The sequence below is a fragment of the Vulpes vulpes genome, chromosome 7 (genome assembly GCF_048418805.1).
Source record: "Vulpes vulpes isolate BD-2025 chromosome 7, VulVul3, whole genome shotgun sequence".
In the NCBI taxonomy this organism is placed as follows: Eukaryota; Metazoa; Chordata; class Mammalia; order Carnivora; family Canidae; genus Vulpes; species Vulpes vulpes.
Genome location: NC_132786.1, coordinates 31,156,823 through 31,177,663, shown reverse-complemented (window position 1 = coordinate 31,177,663; position 20,841 = coordinate 31,156,823). Strand labels below are relative to the sequence as shown.

Here is a 20,841-nt window from a genome sequence, read left to right as displayed (position 1 = left end):
CTTGTCTAGCTTTAACCTTGAAAAGATGGGGTTTTCATTTCACCTTCAGCTCTGTCTTTTGCTGCCCATAAAATTATTAGGCGTCTGTCTACATTCATGATATCAAAGGTGTTAGTTTAGCAAGCGGAAAGAGGTGACTGACTAAGCTAGTGACTCTTGCTCTCAGGTAAGAATCAGAAATGCCGATCTTGAAACGGGAGGCGGAGCAGAGCTGCCTGGGAGTGACCGAGCGGGCCACCGCCGCTGCCATGAACCCCAAATATGACTACCTTTTTAAGCTGCTTTTGATTGGTGATTCGGGTATGGGCAAGTCATGCCTGCTTCTGCAGTTTGCTGATGACACATACACGGAGAGCTACATCAGCACCATCAGGGTGGACTACAAGATCCGAACCATCCAGCTGGATGGCAAAACCATCAAACTTCAGATCTGGGACACAGCTGGTCAGGAGCGATTCCAGACCATCACTTCCAGCTACTACCGGGGGGCTCATGGCATCATTGTGGTGTACGATGTCACTGACCAGGAATCCTAGGCCAACATGAAGCAGTGGCTACCTGAGACTGACTGCTATGCCAGTGAGAACATCAATAAACTCCTGGTAGGCAATAAGAGCGACCTCACCACCAAGAAGGTGGTGGACAACACCACAGCCAAGGAGTTTGCAGATTCTCTGGGCATCCCCTTCCTGGAAACAAGTGCCAAGGATGCTGCCAATGTTGAGCAGGCATTCGTGACCATAGCTGCTGAGATCAAGAAGCAGATGGGGCCTGGGGCAGCCTCAGGGGATGAGCGGCCCAATTCCAAGATCAACAGCACCCCTGTGATGCCGGCTGGTGGCGGCTATTCTAGGAGGGGCACCCAGGGTGGGACAGGAGGGGGCACCTTTTCCAGATGATGCTCCTGAAGGGGACGGGAGGTGCCCCCCTCTCCTGGGGCATTTGAGTCTGCGGCTTTGGGGTGTCCTGGGCTCCCCATCTCCCTCTGGCCCATCTGCCTGCTGCCCTGAGCCCTGGTTTTGTCAAGGTCCCCAAGGAAGGACACCCAGGACCTTTGACTGGGGTGGGGATGTGGGCTTGCTCTGCTGCTGCCTCTAAGTAACTTTAAAAGATACCCCACCACACACCTTTCTTTGAGATGAGGGCTCCTCTTTCCCTCCTTTGCTCCCCTATGTATGCTCAGTGGGTTTCTCTCATCCTTTTCCATCTCCACCCCACCTCTTCCCCAAGAGCTGGGAGCCTCCCTGGCCTCTATAGTCCCTGGCTGCAGTCAGCGTCAGGGGCCAGGAATGGGACCAGGGGATCCAGGACTCGGGATCCAGGGCCCTGGGCTGGACCTCAGGAAGGGCATGGGGGCCACAAGGGCCCAGCAGCCTACCTTTTCCTCTTCTCCCTGACTCTCCTCCCTGCCCCTTCCATACTCACAGCTCCAGCTGTCCAGCTGCAGTGGAATCTGAGCACATCTAGAGCAGGTGGGCGGGCAGCCATGCTGGGCCTGTGCCTTGAGTCCAGAGGGAGCCTACTCCTGCCACCCCCTGCCATGCCAGAGCCAGGCCCATGTGCTGCCTGTCCACCGTGCCCCTTTGTCCCCAAGGCAGGCAGAGGCGGAAGGCCCACTGTGCCAGAGGCCGGGCATCAACCTTAACCCTCACTCTGCCAGCACCTCTTCCCTTTCCCTGAGGCAGCACATCTGGCTTATTCTCTTCCTTCTGTTTGGAGCCTATGAGGGCAGGTCCTCATACCCTGTCACTATTTCTCCTCTGGGGAATGTGGGTGCAAATCCAGGGTTGGGGGCCTCTCCCCTCACCCCCTCCCACCCAGGATCCTAGCCCCATGCCCTCTGGCATAGCTTCTTCCTGCAGAAAAACAAACTTTTGGTCTCTACCTGAGAAGCCATGTCCCTTGTGCTATCTCTTGTCTGTCCCACCTGTGCCCTGCCCTCCAGCTTGTATTTAAGTCCCTGCGGTGCCCCTCACTCCCAGGTTCCCCTCTGGTGTCATGTCAGGCATTTTGCAAGGAAAAGCCACTTGGGGAAAGACAAAGGACAAAAAATAAATTTCCACTGGCCTTTGGGTGAGCCGAGGGTTTTTGCAAGGGAAAAAAAAAAAGAATTAGAAATGCCACCCTACTGGGGTACCTTGGGTGGCACAGTTGGGTTAAGCATCTGACTCTTGGTTTCGGTTGAGGGGTCATGAGATGGAGCCCCCGCACGGGAGTCCACGCTCAGTGCAGAATCTGCTTGAGTTTCTCCCTCCCTCTGCCCCTATGCCCCGCTCTATCGCTCTCTTTTTCTCTCTCAAATAAATATTTTTTAAATGCCACTCCACCAGTTCTGCTTGGCAACATTCCCCCATCTCTGTGGTGAGTTGTGTCTACCACGCTGCACACTCCATATCTGGGGAATTAGACTCTTGCCCTCATTGAGGGGCATGGTCAGTCTTTTTAGAACATAGTTTGTCTATTGTTTAGATGTCAAATAGACTCAGGCTATCTATGTCCTTTCAGAGTGTGATTCTTGAGGTCATTTGGGGTAAAAACCAAGTGAGGGAGTATAGTATATTACATATACTGTTATGTTAAGAAACAAAATGGGCAACTAGTTAAATACTTTAATGATGGGTTAAATTTTGCTGATTATGATTATTTCCACACAAAACCAAAATTGAAATGACAGACTCTCCAAATTTCAGAACATGAACACATTTTAATTACTTTTGAGTTTAGGTACAAAACTCAAGCTAGGAATAGACAAAAAATCACCTACGTTAGTCTCGCTTTGCTGACTGGATAACAATATGTGATTAATACATCAACTCAAAAATCTAAAAATTACTACCCTCAGCCTATGTATTATTTTTGTAAATGAAGGAGAGTTCTAGAACATTTGAAATTTTCTAACCTCATGAACTGGCTCCCCCCAAATTATTCTTATCTTGCTTACACTATTAATTTATTACTCCCCTTCTTTTAATAAACAGAGCAGAGGGGATGTCCTCATTTCCTGTTTGTGAGCAAATCCCCAATTAGCACTGTGAGAACTACTGAGTTTTATTGCAAGAGGCAACAAGACTCTAAAGGTTCCCAATTTGTGGTGGCATTTGACAATTCACAGATGTGCCACCCTCTGGGCGATTACCAACAGCTGAATCTTACAATGGCTTCTCACCCCAATGCACGCCCACCCACGGCCTCCAAGAATCACAATCAGCACACTTGCAGCCCCATCCCTGAGGGACTGAGGACACGGTTTGTTAAGTGCAACCAGGCTCTCTTGGGAAAGGTAGCCGTGCCTGTGTCACCATCATAGAAAGACCTAGAACTAAGTGAGGGCTTTGAAGACCAGCCTTTCTGCTCTTTACCACACTCCTTGCACCCTGCACTGTGAGTGGAGATGTGAGCAGGGACAAGGCTGACCTAGACCAGAGTTTAAGGACAGTTTCACTGTAATCTTTTACCAGTTATTACCGTTGTTGTTTTTCCATTAGAAGAGAGGGGAAAACAGTCAAGAGAAATATGGGTGTGTATAGTTCTTGAAATGCAGAGGTTCAGATGGAAAAAAAAATCTATCAAAAATGTCCCTAGGACAAAGCTTGGCAAAATAAATAGCTTTTTTTAAAAAAAAGATTTTATTAATTTATTCATGAGGGACACAGAGAGAGGTAGAGACACAGGCAGAGGGAGAAGCAGGATCCCTGCAGGGAGCCAGATGTGGGACTTGATCCCAGGACCCTGGGATCCACCCTGAGCCAAAGGCAGAGGCTCAACCACTGAGCCATCCAGGCGTCCTTTTTTCTTAAAAAAAAGAAGAAGAAGAAAAAAAAAAAGCTGAGCTTTGTAACAGGAGAAATTTTCTCACAAGGAGAGGTTGTTCCTGAGCCAAGTTGAGGCAGAGGAAAATTTTTCCAGCATGTCAGGAACGAAGCTGACGTTCCATTAAGAACAAAAAATATATATATATATTTTTAAATGTGCTAAAGGAAAGCATCAGCGGAAACCAGAGTCCAGACGGAGCTTGAAGCTGCCGACGGGGCGCGGCGGGGAGAGCCCACGGAAGGTCGGCGCTGGAGGGAGACGCGGGCCCATCTCCCCGGAGCTCCCAGCCCCCTTGGACATTTCCTGTTCTGCCTCTGGAAGTTCAAGCCAAAAATGACAAAACATCCTTTTCCCTCTGACCGAGTGCTTGGTTGGGAGACCATCCCCTTCCCAGGCCAGTGACCTCAGGGCCCGCCCTCGCCTTCCTTCCGCGGAACCCCTCCCTGAGCAGTGGCGTGGGCTCCCGGGAGCGAGGACGGAGCCGCTTCCCCGGGAGGGATGATGGAGCTGCCGTAGCAGGTGGGGCCAGAGGTGGAGAGAGACCACGGGGGACCCTGGCCCGAGAGGTAGGAACGGGGCAGAGGGAGCTGGACGTTCTTGCGGTCGTTGGACATTCACTGAGCACCAGGAGGCGCTTGCCCTTTAAGCCCTGGGCTGTGAGGTGCTGTGCTGGGTGCGCGCGTGTGCTGCCCGGTGCGCGCGTGTGCTGGCCGGGTGGGCGCGTGTGCTGCCCGGTGCGTGCGTGTGCTGGCCGGGTGGGTGCGTGTGCTGGCCGGGTGGGCGCGTGTGCTGCCCGGTGCGTGCGTGTGCTGGCCGGGTGGGCGCGTGTGCTGGCCGGGTGGGTGCGTGTGCTGGCCGGGTGGGCGCGTGTGCTGCCCGGTGCGCGCGTGTGCTGGCCGGGTGGGCGCGTGTGCTGCCCGGTGCGTGCGTGTGCTGGCCGGGTGGGTGCGTGTGCTGGCCGGGTGGGTGCATGTGCTGCCCGGTGCGCGCGTGTGCTGGCCGGGTGGGTGCGTGTGCTGCCCGGCGCATGCGTGTTTTGGCTGGGTGGGTGCGTGTGCTGGCCGGGTGGGTGCGTGTGCTGCCCGGTGCGTGCGTGTGCTGGCTGGGTGGGTGCATGTGCTGCCCGGTGCGCGCGTGTGCTGGCCGGGTGGGTGCGTGTGCTGCCCGGCGCATGCGTGTTTTGGCTGGGTGGGTGCGTGTGCTGGCCGGGTGGGCGCGTGTGCTGCCCGGTGCGCGCGTGTGCTGGCCGGGTGGGCGCGTGTGCTGCCCAGTGCGTGCGTGTGCTGGCCGGGTGGGTGCATGTGCTGCCCGGTGCGTGCGTGTGCTGGCCGGGTGGGCGCGTGTGCTGGCTGGGAGGGGGGCGCGTGTGCTGGCCGGGAGCGTGGGTGTGCTGGCCGGGTGGGTGCGTGTGCTGGCCCGGTGGGTGCGTGTGCTGGCCGGGTGGGTGGACTCTCAGGCAAGAAGGTCAGACGTCTTCTCTCTCCCTCTCCTTCCCAATTGAGCTTGAACTCTCCGGCTCCTGGAAGCACACGTTTTGTTTGGGTTCTGGTATGGAAAATGTGGGAGGACTCTGAGAGTTCCTTGATTTCTGTTTTGTGTGTGTGTTTGTGTGTGTGTGTGTGTGTGTGTGTGTGTATTTTGTGGTGTTGTCTGAGTCCCTGGAATGTCAAGGAGCGTTCATTGTACCTTGAGCTCTGGACAGATTGACAGAGAAATGAGTGAAGTGCTGCGACCAGGACCCTATGCTCTGCTGCTACCCCCAACCCCAAGGTGGTCACACTCTGCAGCTGTCCCTCCAGGTATGGGGATGTGGCACAGACCCCCAGGGCCCTGGAGCACCAGGGCTGTGCATTCATGGAGTTTGAGACACAGGTGACGGTAGCAGAGGCTTCCCATCTACCCAGGAGGCCCTAAGCTCTGCTGGGGATGCGCTCGCCAGTCCGGGACTGGAAGGCTAGGCTTGGTGCCATACATGCTGACATGGACGGACATTGAGAACTCCACATGGCTTCTGCACAAGGAATACTCAAAAATTTATGAAGCAGTCATAAATGAAGCACTTCTGTGCCCTTCGTTTGAACTCCTATGGCTTTTACATCACTGTACCACACGCAGCGCTCCTTAGCCACACACATAGTACATTGTGCTCTTCTTTAACGGGCCAGATAAATGAGAGGGTGAACTGAGCAAACTCATCAGAACCTGTTAGTTGGTGATCCCAAGACAGCAGCCAACTCTTACCGAGTGCTGGCTGGGTGCCAGGCACTGTTCTAAGGACAGTAGGTGTCATTGGCATCATCCTTATTGACAGGTGAGGAAGCTGAAGCCGGAGGGACAACTAGTCCATAGCAGAAATGGGACCTGCACTGAGGTAGCCTCCGTTTTGAGTCCCAGCTGCCATGCTCTGAAACCAGGAAGAGCGGGATTTGAATCTTGGTTCCAGCATTGCCTGGCTGGGTGGCTCTAGACAAGTTATATGTCCTCATCCTCAGTTTTCTCATCTGTAAAATGGGATAGCAATAACCCCACCTCACAGAGGTGTTGTGAGAGGTAAATTAGTTTTAAGAGACTATTTTATTGAAGGAAATGAACAATACAAGCAAGCTCTCCCCAGTCCCTGTAGTGTGTGGTATAAATGTAGAAGGATCTCATGCAACTGAAAGCCTCAAGGTTCTGCAGGAGCTAGCAAGAGTGCTGTACCCTCCACGAGGGACATTGGAGTTTCCTTGGCAGCCAGTGCAGGACTGCAGTTGCCAGCTCCCTGGACTCCAAAGTCCCTAAGGGCAGGGCTCATGTAGTATGTATCTTTGTTTCTCTTAAAAAAAAATGCTTCTCAAACTGTGGCCTGAAGACACTGTTGCTTTTCAGAAGGGACACGGTCCTTTTTGGGAAGGAGTTCAACCAGGAGCCTATGAGTGTTCTAGGAGCCTCCTCCTCCCACTTCCAACAAAGCAGCTCTACCTTTACTGACTCATATGTTGGGGTGCCCAGTTGAAAGAAAGTTTTGAAAGTAATTTTCAGCACCTGCTAACCTGGAACAAGAAATGCATCTGGGCTGAAAGTGACTGCTTATGGAGTGGAGTTGATTCACAGAAGGATTCCTAGCTTCCCTGTCTAAGCTCTCATGCGGCCCTCCCACCACCTCCTACTTAGTGATCATCTCCTGCTACGGGGCGCCCAGGGGGGCTGTTGGCCATCTCAGGCAGCCCGCCCTCCTCCCGCACAGGGACTGGCAAGGGGCAGAGCAGCAGAGAGCTTAGGTTACAACCTGGCCTCTCTCTGCGTCTTTTCTGAATGTGCCCTTCTCAACTCTGCTCACAGTTGGGGACTGCATGGTCAATAATCATAATAGCTATTATTTTTTTAAATAATAAATTTATTTTTTATTGGTGTTCAATTTGCCAACATACAGAATAACACCCAGTGCTCATCCCGTCACACTCTGCAGCTGTCCCTCCAGGTATGGGGATGTGGCACAGACCCCCAGGGCCCTGGAGCACCAGGGCTGTGCATTCATGGAGTTTGAGACACAGGTGACGGTAGCAGAGGCTTCCCATCCACCCAGGAGGCCCTAAGCTCTGCTGGGGATGCGCTCGCCAGTCCGGGACTGGAAGGCTAGGCTTGGTGCCATACATGCTGACATGGACGGACATTGAGAACTCCACATGGCTTCTGCCCATGAAGCCCACCTCAGTGCCCGTCACCCATTCACCCCCACCCCCCGCCCTCCTCCCCTTCCATCACCCCTAGTTCGTTTCCCAGAGTTAGGAGTCTTTATGTTCTGTCTCCCTTTCTGATATTTCCCACACATTTCTTCTCCCTTCCCTTATATTCCCTTTCACTATTATTTATATTCCCCAAATGAATGAGGACATATACTGTTTGTCCTTCTCCGATTGACTTATTTCACTCAGCATAATACCCTCCAGTTCCATCCATGTTGAAGCAAATGGTGGGTATTTGTCATTTCTAATGGCTGAGTAATATTCCATTGTATACATAAACCACATCTTTATCCATTCATCTTTTGATGGACACCGAGGCTCCTTTCACAGTTTGGCTATTGTCATAATAGCTATTATTGATCTTCTTTAATGATAACAGCTTGCTGATGGAGCCAGGCACTCTGATGGACACAAGACATGGATTAGCTCATGAAATCCCCACAAAAGCCCTATAAGGCGGTTCGGCATGTTCTGCATCGAAAATGCTGATATGGCATCGAAAGATAGAGACATGAATGCACATGCTCAAGGGCACCCAGCCAGTTAGTGCTGACTGTGGGTTTGGAGCCTCATCCTCCAAGTCTCAGCCACACTGCCTCAAATATTTTTGCAGCTCTGTTTGACAGAGGCAAGAGGGATATCATTGTGAGTGTGTTTTGTTCATATTTTTGGCAAAGGATACCCCAGAGAAAAGGCTGGGAAGAACAGAGTGACAGGGTCAGGACAGAATGTTCCATGGAAGCAAGGGTGCTTCTGTGAAAGAGTGGAGTCGGGATTTCTGTTCAAGCTGTATCCTGGTTATAAACTTCACCTCTTCTCTCAGGGGTGGTATGGTTTAGCGGGAAAGAGCAGCTACGTAGCCAGACTCCTCGGGTTCAAATCCTAGTTCTCCCACGTGTTGGCTAGGTCATTCGTAGGCAAATCATTAAAGTAGAGATATCTCATGTAGAGGGATGATAATGACAGTATCTATCTCACAGAGCTATCATCATGATAAGATGACCTAGTCCACAAAAAGCATTTAGAACTGTGTCTGGCACATAGTAAACATTAAGTGAATATATTATTATGTGTAAAAGAGGTTTTTAGATTAACCTTAGACAGTGGGGCAGCCGTCTGGAAATAAGTAACTGTTGTTCAAGACTATAAGATGGACACTAATAATTTCAACTGTGAGCTTGGGGGAGACAGTTGTTCCTGGACCCCAACCAGAAAGGACCAGAGTCCCCAAGAGACGTACCTTAGGTCTTAAGACCTACCAGAAAGAACTGAGATGTTTTCCCAGAGATTAAAGAGGTAGAACCGAAACAACTAGTCTTTAGGATCGTCTTGTCAAATTGGACCTTTTGATTACATGAAGTACAATTATTTATCTTTGAAGTTATTGAAATTAGTTCCATATCTGACCTGTTGTTATTCAAAAAACAAATTTGCTGGTTTTTTCAGTGATTAAATACCATTGGTTGAACCCCTTGTATTTTTGGAAGGATGACTTTAAGATTTCAAGCTGAGATATGAAATTTAAGAGCTAAATATAGCAGATAAAAAAAAACAGTAAGGAGATCATGAATTACAAAAGAATTTTGTGGCTTTTTCAAAGAACAGATCTGTGAGCAGAGCTTAAGTCTAGATGAGATTTGCAATGATTCTGAAAGTCATACACATCAGTTTGGCAACCTTTACTGGAAGTAAAAGTAGGCAAGAAATAAATGAGTAACTGACATTTATTGAGCACTTACTAGGAGCCAGGCCTTGTGCTAAGTGCTTCATATGCATTTTCTTATTTGTTTAATCTTCAAAACTGCACATCAAGTGACTACTCCTGTTATCCCCGGTTTACAAATGAGGAAGGCATGGTCTAGAGGAGGAAAGGATGTGCACAAACACGCAGAGCTGGCAGGTGCTAGGGTCGGCACCGACTCAGGACTGTCTGGTTTGCCTGCAGGTTCTTCAATCTTGTAGTTTGGTTCTAGTAGATCTAATCCTTCCTGACTTAGTCCATTTCAGTCTGTTTGAAATGTGCTGTGTTTGGAAGAGGATGGAGGGGCAGTAACACCCACAGCATGAGGTTTGAGTACAGCACTCAGGCATTTTGGATAACAGGTGGCGGAAGATACAAAGGGCACCTGATGGGGGTGAGGGTGGGCACAGTGCACCTGCATGTAAGCAAGCGTGTTATCAGGCAGGGCCGGGCGTGGGTAAACCTGTGGAGGCGGTTGCCACCTTAACCTGCCCCCACGCTCTCCCAGAGGCCCTATGTCCAGGGATTCCTCCCTCCTTTTCTGCAAGGATCTCTGTCACTTTCTGATAAGAAGAGAAGGTCCCAGCTGTAGCCTCCCAGGAGCCCTACTCTGCCTCTAATCCCCTCAGTACCCTGTAACTAAAATTAATCCTTGTTCTTGTCCACCAGAATTCCCTTTGGCCAGTGCTTGAGTTTTAGCAAACCCCTCGGAAGTGATTACTAAATGAATTAATATGCAAGTTCGCCTCTAGTGGGAGACTTAGATTTCATGGTGGCAAGGAATTTTGGAGGAGGGAGACCTTCCCCACTGCCCCTCCCAGGCATCCCCTAACCACATTCCATGGTTAAAATCTACCCATCACTGGAAAGCAAGCTCTTTTCTGAGGCTCTGAGGTCCTCAGTGCAAGCTTCTCTTGTGTTCTTCTTTTTCTTTTTAAAATGCAATTAGACAACATATGGTGCATCATTAGTTTCAGATGTAGTGTTCACTAATTCATCAGTTGCACATAACACCCAGTGCTCACCACATCACGTGCCCTCCTGAATGCCCATCACCTAGGCACCCCATCCTCCCACCCCCTCCCCTCCAGCAACCCTCAGTTTGTTTCCTAGGGTTGGGTCCTTCATAGTTTATCTCCCTTTCTGATGACTTCCCATTCTGGTTCCTCTCTCTTCCCCTATGATCCTCTGCGATGTTTCTTATCTCTCGTGTTCTTGAAAGAGAAGCTGCTTATCTGAATTCTCAGAAAACATTTATAGCACCAACTCAACCGGGATAGCTCTAGGCGGCATGTGCAGTGGGTGAGGCTGTCCCTCAGTGCCCAGGGCCCTCTCTTTCAGTCTGTTGTCCTTTCTGGTGGCCCGCGCCCACCCACCTTCTCAGACCCTCACATGCAGACTCCTTTTCCTTCCTTATCTCCAACAGGACCTTCGGGCCCTTAACTCACTGAACAACCTTAAACCACATGCTTCCCAAGAGTGGGTTGTGTGTATGATGAGATTCAAATGGTTTTGCTGAGAACAAGTTGACCATGGAATATAGGAATCAGCAGTTTGGGAAGGGCTTTTAAGGATTTAGGGATATAGGTTCTTGTTAGACCCCTGACCCCCAAATCACACACTTATAAAGCAGTGCTCATGGGGGGCCCATCAGGAATTAGGGAGGGTCCTAATTAATGATGATGGTAGGTCTGGGGGAGGAGAGGAAACCTACTGTTTATCCCAGGCCACCCAAGGTATATGTGGATGGGGGAGGAGGGGCAGGGGGCTTACACCTCCTATACTTTCAGGCCTGGAGGACTAGTGAAGATATTCTCTTCCTTTGCCTCATCCTCCATTTTTGAAAAAGAGGTTCCAAACAGACAGAAGCAGACAGGAGTGGTAGAAAAGGCAGACATACAGAACAAAATGTCTCAAGGCAGCAGAGGAAGGCTTGGTATATGTTCATTGTTCAATGTGGGGCTCTCCTGGACCCTTGGAACTTTCCATGGTTTGGCTTTCTGGCTAATTATTACCATCTGTGTGGTTGCTGGCAGCCACCCCTGTGCTAGGCCTGCCAGTGGAGTTGCCGGGCCAGTCCGAGGGCTGCACCAGCCACTGACAGCTGCTGAGGTCCCCTTGAGTTTTTCTTCAGGCACAAGCAGATGTCCCCCAGACTGCATCCTGGCCATTGGGTAAGTGGCTTGCCTTTCTGCCTGCCTCCCCGAATCATGCAGTCGGCTGTCCAGGGGCGGATCTGGTTTTCTGGCCACATGTTTTCCTTCCATGCACACCTGTGATATGTCCACACTGTGAGTGAACACAGCCTGCTCCTTTCCTTGGAGTGGCTCGGGAACCAACAGGCACAGCACATCCCCACACAGATACGGAGATGCGTCATGGAAAAGAGAGGCTGCTTGTATTTTAGTAAGTAAACAGCTGTCAGGACTCTGGGCACACATCAGCCTCTGCCTGGTAAGGCATTCAGTCTGCTTCTAGAATCCCGAGCATCAGAGCTGAGAGGGATCTTAAAGACTTTCTAGTCCAAATCCCTCGTTTTACAGATAAGAAGACCCGTCTAGGGAAGTAGGGACTTGCCCAAGGCCACAGAGCTAGGATCAACGGGGCTTTCTATCTCACAAAGCCAATCTGTTAATGGATGGTCCTGAGAAGGGATTGAGGTTATATGGGTGCCAGCTACTTCCATTTGCCCTTATAAATCCACTCTCTACTCTTCTCCACTGTTCTGTGCGTCCGGGATGCTACCTGAATGGCTCCCTCGCATTTGACTTCTGGTTAGAGGCAGGCAACAGAGGCCCTGGCAGGAAATCAGAGCAAGGGGAGAGAGTGATCTGAGGTGTGTATCCCACCTGCTATCTCTGCGTTGCTGTGGGCCAACTGTGTCCCCTGCCTGCAGGCACGGCTCTGTCAGACAGCCCTCTTGCTCCACAAGGCTCTGTCCCCCAAGCCTTCAGGCCTAGGGTGGTGCCCAAAGCTCCCCCACTGTTCAGCTCTGTGAAACTACACTCTTTTGAGGTCTCAAACTCTACGCTGCCTTCCTATACAGTCCCTTTACTAAACTCTCAAACTGGGGAGTGTTAGCTGCCAGGGTCCTGACAGAGATACCTGTGAGTGGCTTTGTTTATCACAGGAAGAAAAATCTATATGAAGGGAAGGTGAAATTTAGGAAGATAATGTATAAGTTTTCTGTGGCTGCTACAACAAATGATCGCACACTTGGGAGCTTAAATTGGGGTTGCCTGGGTAGTGCAGTTGGCTAAAAATCCATCTTTTTTTTTTTTTTTTAAGATTTTACTTATTTATTCATGACAGACACAGAGAGAGGGGCAGAGACACAGGCAGAGGGAGAAGCAGGTTCCATGCAGGGAGCCCAACGTGGGACTCGATCCCAGGTCTCCAGGATCACACCCCAGGCTGCAGGCAGCACTAAACCGCTAAGCCACCAGGGCTGCCCTTGGCTAAGGATCCAACTCTTGGTTTCAGCTCAGGTCATGATCTCAGGGTCCTGGGATCAAGCCCTACATCGAGCTGCCTGCTTAGCAAGGAGTCTGCTTGGGATTGTTTCTCTCCCTCCCCCATTACTCCCCCATGCTTGCTCTTTCTCTCTCTAAAATAAATAAATGAATATTTAAAAAATAAAACAACCCCAAAACAGCAGAAATTTATTCTTTTAGCATTCTGGAGGCCAGAAGTCCAGAATCAGCATTACTGGGCAGAAATCAAGGTCTCAGTAGGGCGACTATGCTCCAAAGGGAGTCAGAGAGAATCTGTGCCTTGCCTTTTCAGCTTCTAGTGGTGGCCACTATTCCTTAGCTTGTGGCCGCATCACTTCAGTTATCTGCTTCTGTGGTCACATTGCCTATTCCTCTTCTGTGTGTGAAATCTTTCTCTGCTTCCCTCTTATAAGGGCTCTTGTGACTGCATGTAGGGCCCACCCAGATAATAGAAGATAATATGTCCATTTCAAAATCCTTAATTACAATTGCAAATAAAATAACATTTTTCTAAATAAGGTCACCATAAGGTCATAGGTTGCAGGTAGTGGGACCTGATATCTTTGGGGTCATTCATTATTCAGCTTACTACAGAGAGTGAGAGAGGTACCAATGAATCCCTTCAGAACAATTTTTAAAAAAATCTTATTATTTTAGAGTAGATTTAGGTTAATGAAAAACTTGAGGAGAAGGAATAGAGATTTCCCACATGCTTCCTGCCCCCACACATGCATAGCCTCCACCATTATCAAAAACACTCACCAGAATGGTCCGTTTTTGTCAACGATGAACCTACATTGACACATCATTATCACATAAAGTCCACTGTTTACCTTGGGGCTCATTCTATGGTGGTGTACATTCTATGCATTTGGACAAATATATAATGACTTACATCCATCATTATACTCATAGGGAGTATTTTCACTGCCCTAAAAATCCTCTATGCACTGCCTATCTATCTCTCCTCACACCCCCCTACCCTGGCAACCATTGATCTTTTTACTATCTCCACAGTTTTTGCCCTTTCCAGAATGTCCCCATAGTTGGAATCATGTTAGCATTTAGTCTTTTCAATGGCTTCTTTCACTTAGTAATATGTAGTTAAGGTTTCTCAATGTCTTTTCATAGCTCATTTCTTTTTTAGCCCTGAAAAATATTCCATTATCTGGATTACCACAATTTATTTATTAATTCACCTACTAAAGGACATCCTGGTTGCTTTCAGGTTTTGGCAATTATGAATAAAGATGCTATAAACGTATGTGTGCATTTTTGTATGGATATAAGTTTTCAGCTCCATTCGATTAATACCAAGGAATAGGGGATCTCTGGGTGGCGCAGCGGTTTGGCGCCTGCCTTCGGCCCAGGGCGCGATCCTGGAGACCCGGGATCGAATCCCACATCAGGCTCCTGGTGCATGGAGCCTGCTTCTCCCTCTGCCTGTGTCTCTGCCTCTCTCTCTCTCTCTGCGACTATCATAAGTAAATAAAAATAAAAAATAAAAAATAAAAAAAAATACCAAGGGATATGATTGCTAGATTGTGTGGTAAGAGTACATTTAGTTTTATGTGAAATTGCCAAGACAATTGCCAGTTGTCTTCCAAGGTGGCTGTTCCATTTTACTTTCTCACTAGCAGTGTATGAAAGTTTCTGTTGCTCCATATCCTCACCAGCATTTGGTGTTGTCAGTGTTCCAGATTTTGACCACTCTCATAAGTGTGTAGTGGTATCTTGTTGTTTTAATTTGCATTTTTCTGATAATGTATGACATGGAGCATCTTTTCAAATGCTTATTTGCCATCTGCATAGCTTCTTGATTGAAATGTCTGTTATGGTCTTTGGCTCATTTTTTAATGGTTCCTGGTTTCTTTATTGTTGAGTTTTAAGAGTTCTTCATGAATTTTATCTTATTTATTTATTTATTTATTTATATTTTATTTTATTTATTTATTCATGAGAGACACAGAGAGAGGCAGAGGCATAGGCAGAGGGAGAAACAGGCTCCCTGCGGAGAGCCTGATGCCAGGACTCAATCCCAGAACCCCTGGGATCCCTACCTGAGCCAAAAGCAGATGCTCAACTGCGCCACCCAGGGGCCCCTCTTCATAAATTTTAGATAACAATCCTTTATCAGATGTGTCATTTGTAGGGCACCTGGCTGGCTCACTCAGAAGAGCATGTGACTTTTAAATCTCTCGGGGTTGTGTGTTAAAGCCTCATGTTGGGTGTAGACATCACTAAAAAATAAGTAAACTTTAAAAAAAAGGTACGTCCTTTGCATATATTTTATCCCAGTCTATGGCCTATGTTCTCATTCTCTAGACAGTGTCTTTCCCAGAGCAGAAAAAATTTAATTTTAATGAGTCCAAATTATTAATAATTTCTTTCATGCATTGTATCTTCAGTGTTGTATCAAAAAGTCGTCTCCACACCCAATGTCATCTAGATTTTCTCCTATATTATTTTTAGATGTTTTATAATTTTGCATTTTATTTTATTTTGAAAGATTTCCTTATTTATTTGAGGCAGAAAGAGAGAGAGAGAGAGAGAGAGAGAAAGAGAGAACAAGCAGTGGGAGGGACAGAGGGACAAGCAGACTCCCCGCTGAGCAGGGAGCCTGACTTGGGGCTGATCCCAGGACCCTGAGATCATGACCTTAGCTGAAGGCAGATGCTTAACCAACTCAACCACCCAAGTGCCCCATTTTGCATTTTACATTTAGGTCTGTGATCCATTTTGAGGCAGTTTTGTGTAGGGTATAAGGTCCATTTGTTCCAGCACATTTGTTGAAAAGACTATATTTGCTCTATTGTCTTGCCTTTGCTCCTTTGACTGAATGTATGGGTCTATTTGTATGTGGCTCTATTTCTGTGTTCTCTGTTATGTTCTATTGATTTATTTGTCTATTCTTTCACCAATACCACACTGTCTTGAGTACTGTAGCTTTATAATAAGTCTTGAAATCAGGTAGTATCTGTCCTACCACTTTGTTCCTGTCCTTCAAAATCATGTTGGCCATTGTGGGCCTTGTGCCTCTCCATATAAACTTTATTTTTTTAAAAAAAATTTTCTTTATTTATTCATGAGACACACACACACACACACAGAGAGAGAGAGAGAGAGAGAGAGAGAGGCAGAGACACAGGTGGAGGGAGAAGTAGGCTCCATGTAGGGAGCCCGATGTGGGACTTGATCCCGGGTCTCCAGGATCACAACCTGAGCCAAACGCAGAAGCTCAACCACTGAGCCACCCAGGCGCCCTCCATATAAACTTTAAAATCAATTTGTGGATATCTAAATGATTCCCATGGTGATTCTGCTTATGAATCTCTGCTCTGGTAAGCAATGACTTTCCGCACTTACTTGTCCGTCTAATCTTGGGTGCAGTGGTTTGTCCTGTATCCTTCCCTCTCTTACAGATCCAAGAAGAGTTGTTGATTTTTCAGTCTGTTCAGATTTTTATTTGCTGTTAGGACAGAGTAGTAACTTCCAACCCCTTTACATGCAGGACCAGAAAATTCCAGAACAATTTTAGTGCATGCATTTATTGATACCTCTATGTTTGACTAAAGCATTCCTCCATCATTGGGAGACACATATTGCTGAAGATGCCTTTCAGTCCCTAGATTCTAATTCCCTTATTTTTGGGCCTGGCTGCTGGATCTCACTGTGACCTTCCCATTCTAAAGTTGGTTGTGTAGTCACCAAGCAAAATGTTGTGGGAAACAAAATGGTGGCAGATGTGATGGGGACACGCAAGTTGTGGAAAGGCTTAGCCTGGGGACATTTAGTATGTGGAAGTCATTTGACTCAAGGATTTCAAATCCAAGCACAAAACTGAAAGAAATTACTTAGCTCCATCACCTTCTTTCCAGATGAGGAAAATGAGACCCAGAGAGGGAAATTTCCCTACCCACAGCTTGTGAATGACAGATCCAGGACTAAAATAGAGGTTATAGGACTTAGTCTAAGGACTTTTCCATTATGCCATCTTCTCACCTTCTTCTCACACCCTCTCACTAACTGCCTTCCTTCTGGGCAATCTTCGGGTTTTCTTTGTGGGATTTCTACCCTGAGTATTCCATTTGCTAGAAGTTGGTAGGCAGCAGGAATGCACTAGATATTGTCTGTTATGACACAAAATAAGAAAACGATGAGAATTGAGGCTTAGATCACTGCCACTCAGAGTCCACAACAAGATGAAGAGCTGGTATCAATATAAACCAACACACAGCTTCCTTCATTGAGAAGGTCTTGCTCTGAAAGACAAACCAGCAGAGCTAAACAGTGTCCTTCATGATGTGGTTGATTTACATTCTGCTACAAGCTCCTTATCTCATCACAGACCAGTGTGATGATCATCACTGGCTAGAGGACAACAGTAAAAGCATGGCTTCAATGTTGCTTAAGCAAACCGATCCCCCAAATAGGTCATGTTGATAGATAAAGACATCAGAGAAGGTAATGGTTCCTCCGTCCAGAATGCATTTAGTCAGTGAAGTCCAGATTTGGGGCTATTTCTAAGGGGGATAATGACATTCCAGAAATTATCCAACAATGACTGACTTATGGAGCATAAATTTTGTGCAGATAAAAGAGAAGCTGTTTTAAAAGTGCTTACTTACCACAGTTCACAGTATATGAAAAAGCACTAAATAAGTTAATAAATAATTTTATTGCTATTGTATTATCATCCAGTACCAGTTGCCTATGTCAAGTGAGACACATGTGAAGAATCTAGAGGTTTCCAGCTTGAACTAAAGAAAACTTAGAGGACTGCAAATCCATATATTCGAAGAACTAGACCAAAGTAGAAGAAAGTAGACCAATTTTTTTTTAATTTTTTTTTTGTATTTATTTATGATAGTCACAGAGAGAGAGAGAGAGAGAGGCAGAGACACAGGCAGAGGGAGAAGCAGGCTCCATGCACCGGGAGCCCGACGTGGGATTCGATCCCGGGTCTCCAGGATCGCGCCCTGGGCCAAAAGCAGGCGCTAAACCGCTGCACCACCCAGGGATCCCAGTAGACCAATTTTTTAATTTGTTCATTCAACTAATAAATCTTTTTGAGTGCTCACGGTATTCCTAGACTCTTCTAGGTTCTTACGAAGATTGCTGTGGGCAAGAATGAGGTTCTGGTCCTCATGGGAGGGGCTGGTTATGAGGCAATACGTAAAATAAAAATAATTTCAACAGAAACCAAGACAAGGTAAGATGATGGGAGTGGAGATGCTTCTTCAGACTGAGTAGTTAGAAGCACCGTCACAGAGGTGATGATATTTGAGGTGAGTCCTGAATGACAACCAAGGCAGCCACATGAAGATCTAGGGTAGGAGGGATCTAGGCAGAAGATCTTCAAACATCACTAAAGGTGGTAAAGATTCTTGGCAGGCAGATGTTAGCTAAACATAAGGAAGTTAATTTTAACAATATAAGGGAGTGTTTTTAAAAACAAGCCTTTTATTTTACAATAGTTGTAGATTTACAGAAAAATTATGAAGGTAGTATAGTTTTCCAATATAACCCACATCCAGAATTCTCTGTAATTAACATTAACATTTGTGTGCTACCTATGTCACAATTAATGAACCAGTATTGATTCATTATTATTAACTGAAGTCCATACTTTATTTAATTTCTTTAGTTTTTACCTAATGTCCACTTTCTGTTCCAAGATCCCATTGAGAGTGCCATATTGCATTTAGTAGTTATAACTCCTCTGGTTACTTTTAGTTTGACAGTTTCTCAGACTTCTCTTGTTTTTGACAACCCAGGAAGCTTTGAGGACTGTTGATCCCATATTTTGTAAAATGTCTCTATTGGAATTTGTGTTATGTTTTTCTCATGATTACACTGTGGTTATGGGTTTTTAGAAGGACGACCACAGAAGTAAAGTACTGTTTCCTTGCATCATATCAAGGATACGTACTGTCAACATGACTTATCACTATTGGTGTCTACCTTGATCACATGGCTGAGGCAGTGTTTGTCAGATTTCTTCACTGCAATTCTTTTTTTTTTTTTTTAATTAACTTTTATTGGTGTTCAATTTACCAACATACAGAAAAACACCCAGTGCTCATCCCGTCAAGTGTCCACCTCAGTGCCCGTCACCCATTCCCCTCCAACACCCGCCCTCCTCCCCTTCCACCACCCCTAGTTCGTTTCCCCGAGTTAGGAGTCTTTATGTTCCGTCTCCCTTCCTGATATTTCCCAACATTTCTTTTCCCTTCCTTTATATTCCCTTTCACTCTTCACTGCAATTCTTGTTTTCCTCTGTCCATATGGTACTCTTTGGAAGTTACTATGTGCTGCCCATGCTTAAAGAGTAGAGAGTTAAGAATTGCCTCATTGAGGGATCCCTGGGTGGCGCAGCAGTTTGGCGCCTGCCTTTGGCCCAGGGCGCAATCCTGGAGACCCGGGATCGAATCCCACGTCGGGCTCCTGGTGCATGGAGCCTGCTTCTCCCTCTGCCTGTGTCTCTGCCTCTCTCTCTGTGTGTGACTATCATAAATATATAAATAGACTTAAAAAATAAAAAGAATTGCCTCATTGAGATTGGGGTGTCTATATAAGTGATTTGGAATTTTTCTTCATGAAACATTTGTCTTTTCATTTATTTATTTGTTAAATTGTTTACTTATATTGTAGAAACTTATGCATAATGATTTCATACTTCAGGTTATAACCCAACTCTAATTTAATAATTTCATTTCCCAATTTGTTCCAGCTTTGACGATCAGAAACTCTTTCAGTTGGCGTCTATGTCTCCATGTTATACTTCTATCAGCATGGGTTTTGGTGCTGTGTTTGTTTCTTTCTTGAACACCTCTTAATTTCTGGCAGTATAAGATGCTCCATCATCTATACATTTCTTGCCCCAGTCCTAGAATTACCCATTTCTCCAAGTAGCCCTGGTTCCTTTTATTGGAGAAAGGAATTGAAAACCAAAAACCAAGCTCTGGATGCTATATATATATATATATATACTTGTTGCTACTGAGGTGCTGTTGCACCGTAAAAACGCCCCCTCAGCTAATAGAGCAAGATACATGTGTGTATACTCAGCTATGTATATACACATATTTATAAATATTTCTATATGTAACCATCTGAATCTATATGGAACAAAATGTGGATTCATACTCATGTCTCCAGCTCTAATCTATAACCACATGGCTCCTTCTAGACCTCCTTTGCTTACTAGTAACTTCCTACTTCAGTCGAGAAACCTGGCTCCCACCACCTTCCATCCATTTACTTCATTGTTCAATTGCAATATACATGGATAGTGGTATTAGACTTTATGAATATGTGCTCCCAAGGGAAACAACTTTATCAGCTGGAATACAGTGCTTAATGTGTAGTTTCTTTGACCTTTAGTCTTATAGACTCCACTTGTTTCCAAAGTTACATAGGTCAGCACCCTTTTCCCCTCAATACTTCAAGTAAAGGTGTTTTGTAGATTTGTAATACAGTTAGATTATTTTGTCAATCTGCATCCCATCCTGGGATCTCTTGACCTCCTAAGTGATTTTTCCTTAATGTTTACATTAAGGTTCACTTTTTGTGCTGTAAAATTATATGGGTTTTGACAAATGTGTAGTGTCATGTTTCCACCATTATAGTATCATAAAGAATAGTTTATGCCCTGGGCACCTGGCTGGCTCAGTCAGAAGAGCATGTGACTCTTAGTCTTGGGGTCATGAGTTCAAGCCCAATGTTGTGGGTTGAGTTTACTGAATTAAAAAAAAAAAATTAAAAACAATAGCTCACGCCCTAAAAAAAAAAAAAAAATCCCCTGTGCTCCATGTATTAAGGCTTATTGAGGAGTAACATTTGGACAGAAGAGAAAGCAAGGTGGGGCAAGAGAACCTTCAGACTGCAGTTCTAAGTCTCTGCCAGGCCAGTGAGGAGCTCCAAAGCAAACATTTGTGCTCTAAGAGGAGTGCCATGCTGGGCAGGAGTGGTCAGGCCTTGGTTCCACGACTTTGCTCAGCCATTGGCTGGGAACTCTCAGCTTTTGAGCTGAGGTGGAGCTGAAGGCACCAACAGCTGGAGGTTA

The 20,841-nt window shown here is 46.6% G+C and overlaps 1 protein-coding gene and 1 pseudogene across 4 annotated transcripts in view; both read left to right on the top strand.

The window, feature by feature from the left end:
* Positions 1-248: 248 nt before the first annotated feature.
* On the top strand, positions 249-899 carry LOC112916311 (ras-related protein Rab-1B pseudogene; annotated as a pseudogene).
* A 3,327-nt stretch (positions 900-4,226) lies between these two features.
* The window catches only part of TACC1 (transforming acidic coiled-coil containing protein 1), a 118,663-nt gene continuing 102,048 nt past the window's right edge, over positions 4,227-20,841 (top strand). For 2 of the 4 annotated variants that reach the window (XM_072763487.1, XM_072763480.1), the window contains exon 1: positions 4,263-4,379. The gene's annotated coding sequence lies outside the window, so the exon portion shown is untranslated. Of the gene's footprint in view, positions 4,380-20,841 lie in introns of all 4 variants that reach the window. The other 2 variants (XM_072763482.1, XM_072763493.1) reach the window with 2 other exon arrangements.